The sequence below is a fragment of the Pristiophorus japonicus genome, chromosome 2, assembly GCF_044704955.1.
Source record: "Pristiophorus japonicus isolate sPriJap1 chromosome 2, sPriJap1.hap1, whole genome shotgun sequence".
Taxonomy (NCBI): domain Eukaryota; kingdom Metazoa; phylum Chordata; class Chondrichthyes; family Pristiophoridae; genus Pristiophorus; species Pristiophorus japonicus.
The window spans coordinates 340,028,533-340,048,159 of record NC_091978.1 but is presented as its reverse complement, the minus strand read 5'-3'; positions in this window follow the sequence as shown (position 1 = coordinate 340,048,159).

The following is a 19,627-nucleotide window of genomic DNA, read 5'->3' as shown; positions in this document are numbered from 1 at the left end:
TTTCACGGTGAAGAGGCTTTCATCTTCTGTGGAAGCCACTGAGCTCTGCTTCATTTAACCTTTGGTTCTTGTGCAAATTGATGCTATGCCAGATTTTACAGAATAGAAATTGGTTCGCGCCAGAACAGGTAGCCGGAGGATGGATTGTTATTTGGTCCCGAGCCTCATTTGATTAAGTTCAGCGAGCTGTGGACGCCTACCGTGAGGCCCCAGGCAGATTGGCAGTGAAGTTGAGATGAATGTCAGACGGATGCGATGCTAGCAGTGGCCCTTAAATAGGTCCTGGGAGAGGGGAAGGTGATTGGGAGGGGGCTTTTGGTGCATAGGCCTGCAACAGCCTGCAACATTGCCGTGGAGACGGAAGGAACACTCTTGTGCTTCCTGGCTCCATTTTAAAGTCAGTTCAAAAATTTACAAACCAAAAACTTAACTGGTCTTCGGCAATACCTTATTGGAGCTTACCAGGGCAAGCACCGCCTAGTTTTTGACCAATTCTGGAAGGTGGTTCTAAAACTAGCATTTCAAAGGGACCTGCTTCAGGCTGATGCCAAGGCCATATCTGGCGTGCCCAAACCAGGATGGCATTGGACATATTTCCGACGGTGTTCAGACAAGGGAAGTTGGCCCCCTAAATTGGGCCTCTGTATCCCCATTTCCTCCCTGGAAAAAGGATGCAAAAGGCCAGTTTCACCCCCAATGCCAGCTCCTCTTCCATAGTGCTACTTGCCGATAAAAATCGGTGTTGGAGGAAAGTGATGTACCAGCCTGTGAGTGTTTGATCTTTGAAGGATTGTTTCCTGCTGCATTGAAAATATTTATTTTACTTTTCTTATTCCTTTAATTGTGTTTTGATTGTTTCCTTCCATCCTACCTAGTCCCAATTGTTTGTATTGTAACACTCTCCTCTTGACTCCTTTCCCAACAACATTCTTGATGACAGCTGTAATTTTGCATCGAGCAGATTGCTGAAGAGGGAAATTCCTTGGGGATTTCACTGATACTTCTCAAATTGGAGAAGTGAAGAAATGAATGAAGAAGGTAAGTTGCAGCCAGGAAGACTAGTGCTGATTGACAGCATATCTACCTAAATTGCTGATCTGGACCCTGTAAAATTATTCTTATTCAATTTGTGCACAATAAAGTGGTCCATTTAATAACATAACTCTATTATCTTCTACTATAACTCAACCATTGTTCAAGGTTATCATCTCATCTGCTATTACTTTAATATGCCCCTTCTGAAATGAACTCTCTTGAGTATATTGAAATAAAATGCAACATTTTTCACACTTCAATTGTATTGTGATTGTGATATTAATGCTTTTTAAACTGGTGCTTCCATTTGATGACATCGTCTGGTGTGTAACTTCTGGAAAATAATCTGGTGCTCTTTCTAGAGGCTACCCCAGTGGGAGGCGTATGTATATGATCTGCACCACTTTGGTTTGTGCAGGAAGCGCAATTACATGCAAACAAGCAGATTTACATCCGCATGCATACTTGCAAAAAACTCCAGATCACATTTAAAGGTAAGTGGTCACAATTGAGGCCAGATGTTGGTGGTGCCTTATAACTTCTAAATCCATTATAAATATTTTCAGTCTTTCTGAAGGTTGCATTGAGGAAGAATTAGTACTGCAGAGGGTGGGGGAACAAAAAACGGTTGAGAGCCAAATGTAAAAGCACCAAACTTAGGGCTAGACTTTCCACTAGGTGGCTAAGGCCCCAAAAAATGGGCCTTGTTCTAGCGATGTGGGACGTATCGCTCGTGCTGATGGCCGGCACAAGGCCCATTTTTTTTTTGCGATTTTCCACTCGGCCTTACCCCGGCGATATCAAATGGGTGATCTGATTTTTTGGCGATCTCACGATTGCCCAAAGAAAATGGAAGTCAAAGAAGGAAAAAAAAGCTTCCCTCGCAATGCTATTCTGCACATGTGTGGCATGTTTTTTTTTAGGTTGATTTTCTTTGCTGCGTTTTGAGAGGTCAGGGGTCATCACACATGCTCAGAAGCACTGGGAGGGTCAGAGAGAGAGAGAGAGAGAGCGAGAGGAGAGAGGCTTTTGGGTTCAGTGGTTGTTTTTTTGGAATTTAAAATAAAATCAGCAAATTTGAGACATCATACGATTTTTTGGGGAATTTAAAAAACTTATAAATACTGATAAGTCGAGTTAAAATTTTCTCAGCAGTATTTAATTGCATAACTATTGCTATATATACAAAATACAGAAATGGAGGGATCAAGTGAGAGAAGGGCCAAGCCCTTCAGCGAGGAGGCCAATGAGGCTCTCGTTAATATAGTGAGCACGAGGTGGGAGGATTTGATACGGGGTGAGCATGGGAAACATCCGCCCCGTGCATATAGGAGGATATGGGCAGAGTTTGCCAACGTGGTCACATCGGCATCGAACAAAGTGCGCTCACCTGACCAGTGCCGCAAAAGATGGAACAATCTGCTGGCAGCAGCCAGAGTAAGTTGAAATTTAGTTTTAAAATCATCCGTATGTATTATTTAATGATGTATGGAAATTTTAATTAGAATCTTCAATGTTATTTGATTATATTATAACATAATTAAATTATGAATAAATTTATGCACCCCAACATTAAGTTGAATCTTATAGTATAAAATATTATTCATATGCAAAGTAATGCAAATTTTTAATTGAACATTTAAATCTGTCAGTCTTAAATGTTTATTGCCAAATCCATTAGCTAATGCCATGCAATGTTATCTTACCATTTACAGAAGAAGATATCTATCAACCGGACAGAGAAAAGTAGAATGGGCGGCGGCTCTGCTATGCTCCATGCACTAAGCGGATACGAGGAGCTTGCGGTAGCCTTAGTGGGGCCTGAAAGCCGTTCGGTCACAAACCCGTGGTGTGACTGAACCCACCCTTGAGTCACGTGAGTAATGAGAACTGTGCAGTGTGCAATGTGTGAAACATCAGTAAATACTAAAAATATCGTAGTTTTATGCATGTAATGTTATGCAATTATAATGCAATTTGATATATAATTGTGATGTACTCTTAATCTACGCATGAGGTCATGTTAGGCCTGGTGAACCCTTGTGCATATGTGATAATGGAGAGCATTGTAATGTTTTGAGTTATTGAAAAATTGATATCTATTGATTTGAATTGTTATACGTTGTTTCAAAATTTAATTTGTCTTTCGAAGGTCAAGTGTTCATGGAGTCAATGGACACCTCCACTACTCCAGAGCCATCACAATCTTCGCAGGAGGAAGAGGTGGAAGAGGAGGCATTGCAAACTCCTTCTGTGCAGGAACAAGAGGAGGAGGACGAGGAAGAATTTTTTTTTGTGGGGTGGGAACAACCTGCGGCCATCTCTATTGAGATGGATGAAGCACCGGGACCAAGCGGTGTGCAGCTGGTGGCGCTAAGGCGGGGTATGCAATTGCCTACCAAGGAGGGCCAGACGGAGAGCTTATTATCCCTGTGCAGGGAGATTGTCACGATCGGTCGCGACCTTATCCAGGGCTTCGTGGGTTTCTCAGCTAATTGGAGCCAGTTCTCCACAACCTGGAGCGAGTTCGGCACGAACTTCTCCAACTGGTCTTCTGAGCAGTCACAGACTGCTTGGGAGACATTGGACACCATTCGGCAGCAGACAACCATAACCAATGCCCTATGGCATGCGTTGCTGGCTGGACACGGCGCTGCACCCTAAGGTGTCATGTCTACTCATAGCGAGACCCCGAGCATGCAAACGAGTACAGAGGACACAGTTCCTCCTGACTCGGAAGTGGAGCCTCAGGCTTCTGCTTCTACTCTGTCACCTCCACCACGGCAGGAAGTCTTGCCGTCGTACATTGCACAACGCGTTCGTGTCGGTCTGCATAGACCAAAACCAGCAGGTGAGGTGCGAACACGGGGTGGGACAGGACCTGGAGAGAAGCATGGCTGCAAGTAGGGAGGGGGGAGTATTTTTCAAAAGTTCAATGTTCTTAGTTAAATATTCAATTGTTTTTTCCTCTTTGTTAATTGTTAACCTTTTGGGGATTTAAGGGAAGGGTGGGTTGGTGCAGGGGTGGGGGATGGAGGGAGGGTGTTAGTCAATAGTTTATTACAAATTTTCTATTTCTATCTTTGTTAATAAAAAAAACTTTAATTCAACAACTTTTGTGCCTTCTCTCTTAGTTACATTAGTTTTCAAATGTACAGTTTTTCATCCATAGTTGTTTGTTTATTCTTTTATTATACCAATATTTTTATTATAGCAGTACTTTAAACTTTATTTAACCAATTCTGATGATAGGCCAGTGCAAGCAAGACAACAAGGAAACCCCACGCAAATGAAACTTTTGATTAACCCTAACTGTAAATGAACATTTGAATATCCACAATTAATAGTTCATGCAAAGCGTTCATTAATGAGCTGCTGATGCAACAGCTTAGCGGCCGTGTAACTGCCACTGGCTACTGGTCTTCGGGAAAGGTATGGTGGTACCGGTGCTAGATCTCCAGGCTGATTAAGCTCCCCTATGTTCTCGCCCACGTCATCTCCCGCCTGTTTCTCCTCTTCATCTTTGTCGGCTGCCTCTTCTGTCTTATTTCCTTCTGGAGGTGGACCTGCAGCATGATCTGGCATTACTTGCCCTCTCGTTTTGCTAGTTTATGCAGCATGCATCACACGACAATGAACTCTACGACCTGATCAGGGTGGTACTGTAGGCTGCCTCCAGAATGATCCAGGCATCTGAAGCACTGCTTTAGGACTCCAATTGTCTTTTCAATGATGTTGTGAGTCGCTATGTGACTTTCAGTATACCATTTCTGTGCTTCAGTGACGGGATTACGCAGAGGGGTCATCAGCCAACTTGCAAGGCCATGCCCTTTATCCCCCAGTATCCAATCGAGACCTTCTGGCTGATTGACAAACAGGTCAGGGATAGCACTTTCACGTAAGGTGTGCGCATCATGGATGCTGCCAGGAAATGTAGCATTCACTGTTAAAATTGTTTGATTGTGGTCGACAACAAGCAGCACATTTAGTGAGTGGAATCCCTTTCTGTTACAAAACACCCCCGCGTTCTTTAAGGGTGCTTTCAGGGCAATATGCGTGCAGTCTATTGCTCCCTGTACCTTGGGGAAGTGTGATATCCTGTAGAAACCCAATGTCCTCTCGGTCTGTGCCTCCGTGGTCATTGGGAAGCTTATGAAGTCCATCCTGCGAGCGTAAGGGGCTTCAGTCACCCGTTGAATGCAGCAGTGTGTAGCGTGCTGAGAGATATGGCAGATGTCGCCAGCTGAAGCCTGAAAAGATCCCGATGCGTAAAAGGCTAGGGCAGCAGTAACCTTCACCTCAACGGACAGTGCGGTTCTGATGGTGCTGGAAAGCTGCAGATCACCCTTGACGAGTTGACATATCTCATCGATGTCCTCCTTCCAGAACCGCAGCCTCCTAAGACAAGCATTTTCAGACAAGTTCAGGTAAGATTGCTTTCCCAAGTACCTTCATTGGCTGTATGGTCTCCTCCTCTGTCTTCATCTCTGTCTGCGCATTACTCTGCCACTTCTTCGATTGATACTTTCAGTAACCAGTGTGTGAGCAGTTACAATTAAAGGCAGGGAAAGCATAGGCCCCAAATCACTCTCAATAATTACTTTCACTAATTTTAATAATCTCTCAACTCCATACTCTCTAATCACTGTACTCTGCTCTCTCTGTACTCTCTACGCTGTATACCAGTCAGTTTGATAGGCCCCAACAATATGAGTAAATAACTTCACTATGTAAAAGCTATTTACAAAATAATTTCAATATATAAAACCTATTTACCAAAAATAACTTTATAATACCTCTTTATTTTCCCGTTCCAATATTCTGAGTACAATTAACTTTAAATTAACTCTCTAAATAACTCACAACTAATCTTCCACCCTTCCTCCGAAGTTCAAAATGGCGTCCGTAGTGCCCATTTCCTTCTCTTAGGCCCAGAAAAAGCAACTATTTCTCAGCACTCTTTTGGACCTTGCATCGGCCCAGCAAAGTGCATGCTAGGTGCCGAAACTTGGGATGGGCCTTGCGCGGGCGATCATTTGGCGATCATCTCGGCGATCAAAGTGGAAACTTAGGCACCTGTTTTTCCGGCGCTGTTTTGGGCCTAGTTTCTACTTTTTGCTCAAAGTGGGCAACATAGGTCAGTTTTGGGCCATAGATGGGCCATAGATGGGCGATGTGAAGTGGAAAGTCTAGCCCTTTTTTTGAGCATCTGGTGAAGTGCTGCTGTCCTGATCACCTACTTGATAGCTGCAAAAATAGAGGCACTGTTATATGAGGGTGTAGGCGGGAGTGGGGGGTGGTGTTGTGGGGGGCTGGGGATGGGTGGGGGATGGTTGTCTTGTTCAGTTGCACCAGGCATCCTCCCCAAGGGTGGTATTCCCAGACTTATCAATTTGCTTGATGCAAGTTGCAGAGCAGCTGACAGCAAAATGTGAGGGAAAGCAATGTAAAACCAAGTTCTGCGATGCAACAGTTAGCGGCTGAACGACCTTGGGAGATAAAGCAAAGCTCAAAATTAAGATCAAGGAATAGAGTAAGGGCAAAAAAGAAATCAAAGCATTTTCAACCATCGGAAAGAAGTCCAATGCACCTTTAAGAAGTCAAGTTCCAAATACCAGACCATGAAATCCTATTTGTACCCATTTGAAACGAGTGAAGTGAGCAGCACCAATAGATAATTCACTGAAAACTCGCACGCTTGGCATGAGATCAATTTTCAGAATTATGACCAAGTTGGAAGGTGTAATGAGACTCTTGTCCATCAACAGGGAGGCCACAAAGGAGTTATAATATTTGTCCATTCAGTGGAATTCAGTGACTTGTGAATAACATGAGCCCACTTACTCGCCCAATTTAGCGAGGTATGCTCCCAGGATGCGTGCGTGTATTTTCAGTTTACCATTACTGAATCAGCCCCGAATGGGTAGTATGCGTTCCCAGCATGGAGCTTCACTGTTCACTGCACTGAGAGCGCAGATGGAGAATTTGGGCACCGCCACCCCACCCCCGCCCCCCACCCCGAACATTCCCTTCACAAATTCAATGGATGGAAAACCATGAAGGAGCATCAAGGTGTCCTCTTGATTTTATTTCCCTGGTATTTTCTCTGGCTGGGAGGAGAATACATGAGAAGTTAAAGGCCTAAGGGTTGAAATTGATGAAGGCCCCCACCTGCCCAAGTGCCGCCTAAAGGAACGCCGGTGGCCACCGAGGTACCTGACGGTACTTTTGGCGGGGTCTTCATCGAAAAGGTCGTTCAAAGGTCTGCGGGCGGCAAAAGAGGGACTTACGCCGCCAATCTGGGTGGCAGCCGGCGGGAACTCTCATTCTTGGCAGCAAAGGCGCTTGCTGCCCAAGTGCCAGCGAGGAAGCAGTCGGGCCCACGGCAGGTCGAAAACCTGAAAAGGAAAAGTGTCAAAAAAAAACATCGCAAGACCTTCAGGGGACCCTATCCAAGTAAGTCCCTGTGAAGAAAATGTTTTTAAATGTTTACTCACCTTTATTTCAGCTTCTTCATACTCACTGTCGGGGACAGACCAGCCTCCAGCCAGCGGTCCACCCGCGTTCTGGTGCTGACTCCCGCCAACTCCTGCCCGCATCATTATGGCATCTTGGCAGGCGGGAATCCACTTATGCTACTCAGCCGTCTGTTGATATCAGCGGGTGGTTCTCGGCAGTTCTCTCCTCCCACCCGCTCCAGCCCAAATCGAAAGTGGCACTAGGCGCAACTCGAAGAGGAATATCAGTGGCAGTGGGCGGCAGTCGGTGGCAGTGGGCGGTAAAGCCATCAATTTTGCACACTAGTAATTTGTCTCAGGCGGTGGGGAAAAACAGATGTTATCGGATCGAATGCCCGTAATATGCAGCGCCTGATAGTCCATTGACTGCAATGGAACTGAATACCAGTCGCTACATATAACAGTGGCCGACCCAATACTGCCCATTTTGCGCCACTGCCCAAGATAATTTCTAGGCCAAACACTCTTGTAAAGGACCTTAACATTCACTTATCTTTACAATATGCTTAATGGTGGCTATTATCATCTGTATTTTATAAGAGACGTGATTGCTGAGACGGACACATCAAATGACAAAAGAGGATAAGCATCAGTAGAATGTTCTTGAACTGCTATTGAATATTCTTTTTCACCGTAGGTAGGTTTGTTTTCGCCAGGTGGTTTGCACGCTACAATTATGCCTAGCTTCTCATCTACTTGGCTTCCAGGCAAAAAATTGAACGAGTGAAAAGCAAACAAAGAGGATCTCCACAATTGGAGCATTCATAATAAGATAGATGAACTAGTGGCACAGATAGTGATAAATGGGTTTAATCTAACACCCATTACAGAGACATGGTTGTAAGGTGACCAAGGTTGGGAACTAAATGTTCCAAGGTTCTTGACGTTTTGAAAAGACAAGCGGAATGGTAAAGGAGGGGGGTATCTTTGATAATGAAGGATGACATAAGGACAGAAGAGAGAAATGATCTTGGCTCAGAAGATCAGGAAGTAGAATCAGTATGGGTGGAGATAAGGAATAACAAGGGGCAGAAAGCTATAGTGGGAGTAATATATAGGCTCGCTAATAGTGGCTATAGCGTTGGACGGAATATTAATCAAGAATTAGTCGGAGTTTGTAACAAAGGTAATGCAATAATCATGGGGGACTTTAATCTTCGTATAGAATGGACAAATCAAGTTGGTAAAGGTAGTCCGGATGATGAGTTCATGGAATGTATTCGGGACAATTTCTTAGAACAATATGTCATGGAACTAAACAGGGAACAGGCTATTTTAAGGGCAAGATTTTCCACTTTTGTGTATATTACCCAAAAATGGCTGTTATTTCCGGCGTGGGCGGTAAAACTAGGTTTTCAGATCATTGGCTTCTCACCCATTCTCAAAGCACCTAGGGCTAGAACCTCCATTTTTTAGCTTATCGCCCAAAAATGGGCGTTATTTCCGGCATGGGCAGTAAAAAAAGATCGCTGGCTTTTCGTCCATTCTCTAAACACCTAGTTTACATTTTTGAAAATGGGATTTACCGTGAGCGATATCAAATGGGCAGTAGCATTAAATTTTTTTAACCTTCTGCTGTAAAGTGTAGCCGTCCTTAACAATGGTATGGCAACGCTCGATTCCAGCGATTCAGGAGGTCAAGGGTCACCATGACATGTGCAGAAGAGGTGACAGAGAGAGAGGGAGCTCAGAGGGACTGAAGGCGTGGCTGGGTGTGGTGTGACTGCTTTGTGTGGAAGGAGGGAGACTTTAGAGCTTCACAGCAAGTAGACAAACAAAAAGTAACTGTGAACAGCCATATATCTGGCCGAATTGGCCTATAATGGAGGGAGAGGAGGAGGCATCACAGCACGCTGTGGAGACTGATGTTGGAGAGAGCAGTGAGGTGGGAGAGGAGCACATTGGAGGCCGCAAAAGAGCCAGGAGGTTTTCGGACGAGGCAAACCTCCTGCAGGAGGTCGAGTCACGCTGGGGTGATTTTGACACAGGGAGGGCGTGGGAAGCCCACCCCAAAGGCCTAACACAGGATATCGACTGAGATAGCAGAGGTGGTCTCGTCGGCGAACAACGAGGTGCGTGAGGGCAACCAATGTCGCAACCGATGGAACGATTTTGTGGGATCCGCAAGAGTAAGTATTACATTGATTTACATGTACTTATGTGTTTATATAATTTGATTTGTAACAGTCTTGAGTGACTATCAGCAGATATGAGGTCTTGCACTTTTACCAGGAATGTTTTACTCAAAGCCTACGGTCACGGTGTACGTCTTTAGGTAAAGAATGATGATAATCATAATAATCATGATTACATCTGTCAGTTATGTGTTGTATCAGCATCTGTGACAGTTTCTAGCAATGATATCATGCAATGACCTCATACCATGTTGTCCTGTCACCTTTTATAGAAGAAGCTATCGAAGATGAGGTCCATGCAGAGGCGAACGGATGGGGGGCCACCAGTCACCAGCAACATCGCAGAGATGGAGGAGCGAGTGCTAGCACACGTGGAGAAGCACCCTTGGACAGCCACGGATGTATCTGCAGATCCTGAAGTGATGCCACGTGAGTAAAGCTTAGACCATTGCATAATGTAAATCAATAGATGCCACACCAACTCATATCCGACCAATCCTACATGATAGATGATTTCTAAAATTGTCATAGAAATAATGCTGGCCTACTGAAAATCATTGGAATCCATAATGTGTTGATGGTCATGAAATTTGATGTCTGCGATGATTTTGAGAGCGGTGGTGCTTTTGTCGTGCATATGCTGTGTGTAGCGCTGGACTCACCTTGTCACCCTAGCACCCTCTTCTCCTCTAATAACCTCATTTGTGCCTTGCAGCTCAGCCAGCAGCACGGCCCAAGGCAAGGCCACAGAGGCCAGAAGTTGGGGGCGCGGGGCAGGAGTCGGCGGACGATCCTACTACATCTGGTGATGAGGAGCTCCGATTCTCGCCCGTCAATCCGCTGGGTCTGTTCTCCACGGATGAGTGTGCGGACCTCGAAGAACCTGCATCGCCATGCTCCAGGACCCATTCCACCCCAAGGCCATCTACTGGTCCTCCGGTCATTCCTGCCTCCACTCTGGAGGTGCCGGCCCAAAGCACCTCTCCACAGGGTACCCCATTTGTCCCCAGGATGGCGCCGACCCTGCAGGGACCTCGTGGATGCGGCAGGTCTGTTCCACGAGCGCGACATGACAGTGGAGAGATGGTTCAGTTGTCCAGGAGGACTGTAACATTGGTGACCAGCTCATCGAAGTTTTGGGGGGGCACATCCCGACAGCTGACCACCATGACTGAGTACATTCCGCGGATGGCGGCGGCCCTGGATGCGATAGCCAGGAACACTGCTGCCACAGCCCTCCCAGTGGTCCCAGAGAGCGACACTCCACCCCTAGGTTCCGCACCATCACTGCGAACAACAGATGAGAGCAAAGACCATGATCCTGTTTCTGCATCAGAGAATGTTGCCCCCTCAGCACCGCCCACTCCTGTACCCGTGCAACCACTGCATCTGCCCCCAATGAGGCACCGCCTGAGAAGCTCCTCAGCCAGGCGCCGTGGAGCGAGGAGGGGAAGAGGTAGTGGTGGGGTGAAGAAGGGGAGGGGGGAAGGAAAGTGAGGTACATGTGCGCAGGTGATGGTTGTGTTTTATCTCCATCTGGGTGTATGCAATTTGTTGTAATGTATGGGGGGAGGGGACCACGCTCCTGCTTTGCCTTTGTAATCTGTGTTGCTGGACATGTTGAACATTTGATTTATGTCAATGGTGGCAAAAGGTGGGGTGTGGCTGGAGGTTGGGTGTTATTGCCTGTGATACTTATGATTTCAGACCAATGTTGGTATAAAATGTTTTTTGTTGAACATAAACTTGTTGCGCATTGTCTCAAGATAGCTGGACCGTTATACACTGGTGATTCCTTAATATGAAAGGGTTAAATACAACTTAACTTCAATCAATGTAAACTTTAACTGGCACCAAGGTGATGGGCACCATTGATGTCTGAGCTGTGCACAAACAGCAGTGTGTTAGCATTGTCAGTCACATCAACATTCTTTCAGGCAAATCGTTCAGATATCAGTTCCTTACGTAAGAGTCTTGCAGTTATGTAGCCACCACGGGCCCTTTCCTGTGGTCTGGATGGGGGCGTGGGCATGGTTGCATAGCCAGCCTGATTATCTGGCCCTAGGTCAGCGCCCAGCCCCTCGTCCTCCTCTTCCTCTCTCTCCTGAGGTGGAGCATCAGTGCCTTCTGGCAATTTTTGGCCCCTCCTTATAGCCAGGTTGTGCAGCATCGAGCACATGACCATGAAGTTACTTACTTGCTCACGGTTGTATTGTAGTTCCCCTCCTGAGTGGTCAAGACATCTGAAGCACTGCTTAAGCACAGTTATTGTTTTCTGGATCACATTGCATATGTCTCTGTGGCTTCAGTTGTATCGCTTCTCGGCCTCGGTGTGGGTGTCACACAGGGGGGTCATCAGCCAGGTGGCTAGGCCATATCAGTTATCACCAAGCATCCAGCATTGTCCTTGTGGCTGACTCTTAAAGATGTCAGAGACAGCGCTCTCACGCAGGATGTGAGCCTCAACGAAGCTGCCCGAACATTTGGCATTCATCTGGTTGTGGTCAACAACTAGTTGGACCTTCAGGGAGTGAAATCCTTTTGTGTTACGAAAATGCTCCGGGTCCTGAGAAGGTGGCCGCATGGCGATGTCAGTGCACTATATAGCTCCCTGCACCCTGGGGAACTTAGCAATGCAGTAGAATGCTCCAACCCTGTAAGTCTGAGCCTCCGTGGTCAAGTGGAAGCAGATAAAGTCCATCCTTCTTGCATATAGGGCCTCCGTGACCTCTCTAATGCAGCGATGGGTTGCATGGTGAGACAGGGCAAGTCTCGACCGCAGAAGCCCGAAAGTAACCAAACGCGTAGAAAGACAGTGCCACGGTGACCATGACCTCTACTGACACTGATGTCCTGATGGCAGGCTGCATATGTGGCCTGATGAGCTCAAATATTTCATTGATCACCATCTTGTGGAAGCGCAGTCTCCAAAGGCAGGTGTGGTCGGAGATGTTGAGGTAACACCTCTTTTCCCTGTACGTGTGGGGTGTGTATGGTCTGGCCCTCCTCATTCTTGCATATCTTAAATTGGGGACATAATGATGTGCATCACACATTGAGCCATCTGCACTCTGCAGCATCTGCGTATTAATGGATGCAGGCTGAGAAATGGCTGGCCCCATTGCATTGAAAGTATAATAGCGATTGATCAGAAGCAAAGATTTCCTCACTAAAATATACCTAGAGTAAACACTCAATAGTCCAGAGTCTGAAAATAGTCTGTTGAGATATTCACTTCACCTGAGGAGAACTCCAGAGTCAATGCAAACTCCCCCGAAGTTGAAGCAGCCTTTTGAATAAAGCGACCTGAGATTTTAAAAATGGTAGCCACACCACTGGCTTTAGTTCAGAACAGTTCCACTTTTTCTGAGCGTTTTTTTGGATGAGTGATATTGTGGGCGATATGTGTGCGAGGTTTCGAAAGTGAGGTGGGCGAACTCATGGGCGTTAGTTTCGCCAAATGTCCTCTTTACGGAAAAAAAATGGGCGAGCGGTATTATTGAATCTCGGCGTTAATTCCGTGTGGCAAGTAACGCTGGGCGATATTATAGGTGTTGATTTCGCCCATTCTGATGATTCCGCCCAAAAAAAGTGGGCGGGCAGTAATATTTTCTCCCAGCGTTCAGCACATGGGGAAAGTAACGCTCGGCAATAATTTTCCTAAAAATGCCTGTCAGTTTCCATTTTGTGCCAAAATGGGCGCTATGTGAACGTTAAGTGGGCGTTAAGCATGCAAAAAAAATAGAGTTTCTAGCCCCATATCTTGTATTGTTTAATGAGACAAGGTTAATTAGCAATCTCACAGTAAGGGGTCCTCTGGGGCAGAGTGATCATAATATGATAGAATTTCACATTACTTTTGGGAGTGACTTGCCGAAGTCCAAAACTAGAGTCTTAAACTTAAATAAAGCCAATTACATTAGTATGAAGGGCGTGTTGACTAATATGATAGAATTTCACATTATGTTTGAGAGTGACTTGCCTAAGTCCAAAATTGGAGTCTTAAACTTAATTAAAACCAATTACATTGGTAGGAAGGGAGAGTTCGCTAAGGTAGATTTGAAAAATAGATTAAAAGGTATGGCAATAGATAATCAATGGCTAGCATTTAAAGAAATATTTCATAATTCTCAATCAAAATACATTGCATTGAGAAACTAAAGCTCCACAGGAAAAGTGATCCATCTGTGGCGAACTAAAGAAGTTAAGGATAGCGTTAGATTAAAAGAAGAAGCTTATAATGTTGCGAAGAATAGTAGTAAGCCTGAGGATTGGGAGACTTTCAGAAACCAGCAAAGGATGACCAAAAAATTGATATCAGGGCACTTAGATAATCATAGCATGATTAGGCAGAGTCAACATGGTTTTATGAAAGGGAAATCATGTTTGACAAATTTATTAGAGTTTTTTGAGGATGTAACTAGCAGGGTAGATAAATGGGAATCAGTGGATGTAGTATACTTGGATTTCTAAAAAGGTACCACATAAAAGGTAATTACACAAGATAAGGGCTCATGAGTTTGGAAGTAATGTATTTGCATGGATAGAGGATTGGTTAGCGGACAGAAAACAGAGAGTAGGGATAAACAAGTCTTTTTCAGGTTGGCAGGCTGTAACTGGTGGGGTGCTGCAAGGATCAATGCTGGGGTCTCAGCTATTTACAATCTATATTAATGACCTAGATGAAGGGATTGAGTGTAATGTATCTAAGTTTGCTGACGATACATATCAAGAAAGACTGGATCAACTGGGCTTGGTATTCACTGGAGTTCAGAAGATGAGAGGGGATCTCATAGAAACGTTTAAAATTCTGAAAGGTTTGGACAGGTTAGATGCAGGAAGAATGTTCCCAATGTTGGGGAAGTCCAGAACCAGGGGTCACAGTCTAAGGATAAGGGGTAAGCCATTAAGGACCGAGATGAGGAGGAACTTCTTCACCCAGAGAGTGGTGAACCTGTGGAATTCTCTACCACAGGAAGTTGTTGAGGCCAATTCACTAAATATATTCAAAAAGGAGTTAGATGTAGTCCTTACTACTAGGGGGATCAAGGGGTATAGCGAGAAAGCAGGAATGGGGTACTGAAGTTGCATGTTCAGCCATGAACGCATTGAATGGCGGTGCAGGCTCAAAGGGCCGAATGGCCTACTCCTGCACCTATTTTCTATGTTGCTATGTTTCTAGGAGGGACAGTAAGATGTGAGGAGGGCACATAACATCTGCAAAGAGATATAAATAGATTAAGTGGCAGATGGAGTATAATGTGGGAAAATGTGAGTTTATTCACTTTGGTTGGAAGAATAGAAAAACAAAATATTTTTTAAATAGTGAGAAACTTTTAAATGTTGATGTCCAGAGAGATTTGGGTGTCCTCACACAAGAAACACAGAACGCAAGCATGCAGGTACAGTAAACAATAAGGAAGGCAAATGGCATGTTGTCCTTTAATGCAAGGGGGTTTGAGTTTCAGAGTAAGGAAGTCTAGCTACAACTGTACAGTGCCTTGTTGCGACCACACCTGGAGTACTGTGCACAGTTTTGGTCTCCTTATCTCAGGAAGGATATACTTGCTTTAGAGGCGGTACAATGGAGGTTCACAACATTGATTCCTGGGATGAGAGGGCCATCTTATGATGAAAAATTGTGTAGAATGGGCCTATACTCTCTGGAGTTTAGAAGAAGGAGATGTGTAGCATTTGGCTCAGCTCCCATAGACTTTAATGACAAATATTGGATATGAGGACAAATCTCTGTTTGACTCCTTTGGGGAAACAATGTCCCGAGAAGTCGACTCCCAAATATTGAATAGCAGGAGATGGCTGGCCCATTGTCTGTATGGAAATAACCAGTTAACTAGATCAGTTTGGAGATCAAAAGCCATCACCGACCATTAAGGCCATTAAAACATATCAAAAAGACATCAAACCTGAAGCACCTTTTGTTACCACGGAGGCCAGGCCCTGGAAGGCAGGAAGAGGCCACATAGGACTCGAGTGGATGACCCATCCAGATCTGGGAAGAAGCCTGGAAACCATGCCCTGAGTCCATTAAAATACAGACAACAGTCTGTGTATTGGAGGAGTATATCAGAGAGCAGTTTTGGATAGCTCTCTCTTGCTACTTCGTTCATCAAGAAACGAACACTCCACCACGGGATGGAAGGACGGAGCATCACGAAGAGCTGAGCCTTGCTTTTTCACCCCAATATGGACCACAACTCAAACTGGGACTCGAATATTGCATCGGTCATACAGAACCACATCGTACGGGAAGAAGCTGCAAGTAAGTCCACGGGCAATCGGGGTGAGCATTGTCCACACCTACACATCCTTAAGACCACTTACTTGTGTGAAGGGGCATTCTATGTCCTAACCAAACCACAGGGGTTTAGTCTGGGAAGGTTCTTTTCTTGTGTACTGTAAATTATATGTTAGGTTGTGGTAACTTGACATGGCAGGGACTTGTTGGACAAGTCAGGGTTGTATTTTTGTACTGTATTACACCACTGTGTACTGTTTTACTCGTGGTGCGGTTGAACTTTATTAAACACTATACGGTTGAGCTCGAAAATCATTGTCCATGCCAGATCTGTACATAGTAATCCCTATCGTCCAGAACTTGTAGTAGGAGGTGTGTTTCGGTACGCCCGAGCAAACCACCTACAGATGTGATCTCATTGAAACATACAAGATCCTGAAGGGGATTGACAGGGTAGATGCTGAAAGATTGTTTCCCCTGGCTGGAGTGTCTCGAACTAGGGGGCACAGTCTCAGGATAAGGGGTAGGCCATTTAAAACAGAAATGAAGAGGAATTTCTTCAGTCAGAGGGCTGTGAATCTTTGGAATTCTCTGCCCCAGAGGGCTGTGGATGCCGAGTCTCTAAATATATTCAAGGCTGGGATAGATAGATTTTTGGAATCTAGGGGAATAAAGGGATATGGAGATCGGGCGGGAAAGTAGAGTTGAGGTTGATGATTAACCATGATCTTATTGAATGGTGGAGCAGGCTCGAGCATAGTCCTGCTCTTATTTCTTATGTTCTTAATTAGGGAGTAATGCACTGCATCCAGAAAGATGCTAGATCCTGAGCCCAAATTGATTGCTTCGAGCAGGTATTACTGGAAATACTTTGTAGTTGTCTAATCGAGCCACGGTGGGTGTTGCGAACTATACTATTGTTACATTCACTACTCTTTTTAAAAGGTTGCTATTATCCAGATGTATATCAGACAATGTAAACACGTTTGGATCTGATATTTGAGTAGGCATCATTTAGAAACTAAACTTATTCAAGGGCAGTCATTAAAGGTCATGTTTTCCAACTAAATGAATGAAACTTCTCCACCCATACACTAACTATGTACTGATATTTAGTAATTTGCTATGTTGGCTCTATTGGAGCGATAGTGCAATTTTCTGCCCATGCTCCTAGAATCCCTCTGTTAACACACATAGCGTTATTTTTTGTTAATTGTTAAGAGACTGCTAAGCACCAATTATAGGTTAAAGTGAAAATGTGCTCATGCTTGCATTCCAGACTGCACTGACATAATGCCACTTGTTCTAAAGGTAGTGTTAAATAGCAGAGTGGGCAGAGATCCGGTATGGAGCCAAGTAGAAGATGTTGTGAATAGCAGCTCTGCTGTTTTCAGTCTATATAGCAGCATTGTTCAACAGTTAGCCCCATTATGCTGGACATTTTGGACAAGGAAGTGGAGGAAGAGCAACAGAAGACAACTGGAGAGGTCCAAGGCAATAGTTGGAATATGATTAGGCCTCATTACCACACAAGGCAACATATTTATCAGAGACAGCAGAGCTACCTCAGTAAGATAATGGGACTAAAGGCAGATAAATCCCCTGGACCTGCTGGCTTGCATCCTAGGGTCTTAAGAGAAGTAGCGGCAGGGATTGTGGATGTATTCATTGTAATTTACCAAAATTCTCTGGATTCTGGGGAGGTCCCAGCTGATTGGAAAATTGCAAATATAACACCCTTATTTAAAAAAGGAGGCAGACAAAAAGCAGGAAACTATAGACCAGTTAGCCTAACATTTGTGCTTGGGAACATGTTGGAGTCCATTATTAAAGAAGCGGTAGCAGAAAATTTGGGTAAGCAAAATTCGGTCAGGCAGAGACAGCATGGATTTATGAAGGGGAAGTCATGTTTGACAAATTTGCTCTAATTCTTTGAGGATGTAACGAACAGGGTGGATAAAGGGGAACCAGTGAATGTGGTGTATTTGGACTTCCAGAAGGCATTTGACAAGGTGTCACATAAAAGCTTACTGCACAAGATAAAAGTTGGGGTAATATGTTAGCATGGATAGAGGATTGGTTAACTAACAGATAACAGAGAGTCGGGATAAATGGTTCATTCTCTTGTTGGCAACCAGTAACTAGTGGGGTGCTGCAGGGATCAGTGCTGGGACCCCAACTATTTACAATCTATATTAACGACTTGGAAGAAGGGACTGAATGTAACGTAGCCAAGTTTGCTGATGATACAAAGATGGGAGGAAAAGCAATGTGTGAGGAGGACACAAAAAATCTGCAAAAGGACATAAACATGCTAAGTGAGTGGGCAAAAATTTGGCAGATGGAGTATAATGTTGGAAAGTGTGAGGTCATGCACTTTGGCAGAAAAAAATCAAAGAGCAAGTTAGTATTTAAATGGAGAAAGATTGCAAAGTTCCGCAGTACAGCGGGAGCTGGGGGTACTTGTGCATGAAACACAAAAGGATAGTATGCAGGTTAAGCAAGTGATCAGGAAGGCCAATTGTATCTTGGCCTTTATTGCAAAGGGGATGGAGTATAAAAGCAGGGAAGTCTTGCTGCAGCTATATAAGGTATTGGTGAGGTCACACCTGGAATACTGCGTGCAGTTTTGGTTTCCATATTTACGAAAGGATATACTTGCTTTGGAGGCTGTTCAGAGAAGGTTCACAAGGTTGATTCCGGGGATGAGGGGGTTGAGTTATGAGGAAAGGTTGAGTAGGTTGGTCTCTACTCATTGGAATTCAGAAGAATGAGAGGTGATCTTATCGTGACGTATAAGATTATGAGGGGGCTTGACAAGATGGATGTAGAGAGGATGTTTCCACTGATGGGGGAGACTAGAACTAGAGGCATGATCTTAGAATAAGGGGCCGCCCATTTGAAACAGAGATGAGGAGAAATTTCTTCTCCCAGAGGGTTGTAAATCTGTCGAATTCACTGCCTCAGCTGTGTAAGCTGGGACATTGAATAAATTTAAGACAGAAATAGACAGTTTCTTAATCGATAAGGGGATAAGGGGTTATGGGGAGCGGGCGGGGAAGTGGAGCTGGGTCCATGATCAGATCAGCCATGATTTTATTGAATGGCGGAGCAGACTCGAGGGGCCGTATGGCCTACTCCTGTTCCTAGTTCTTATGTTCTTATGTACCTCAATTTTGCCAAAGAGCATCTCACTGAAGTGCTCATCGATGTGCCACCAACTGTTGGCACGAAGCCGACAGTTGCAGCAAAAATGATGATGCCAATAATTTTTCTTTGCCACAGGCTCTTTCTAAGCAGTGGGATTCGTGGCTCACTAATGCAGAACAAGGTCATAAGCACCCTGCTTTATGAAACTCAGCACTTGGAAGCAACAAGAGTTGAAGTAGATGATAGTGTTTTTGGAACGATGTGGGGGCAAATATTTGTCATCACTGCATGGGTGGTAATGTGGCAAAGTGGATAGCCTGCCCATTATAGAACCTATTTGATTTACAGTCCGTTGAAAATCAGATGAGGACTTTAACAGCCAAGCGATCCAGTCTGCCAGGTTACCACCCATGCAGTGAAGACAACAAAATTACCTTGTGCTATTTCAATGGTACAGAAAGCCACTGGCTTCACCTGTGTACTCATTCAAGCACATGTGCAACACCTGTGGTGTGCACCAGCAGAAAGGAAGC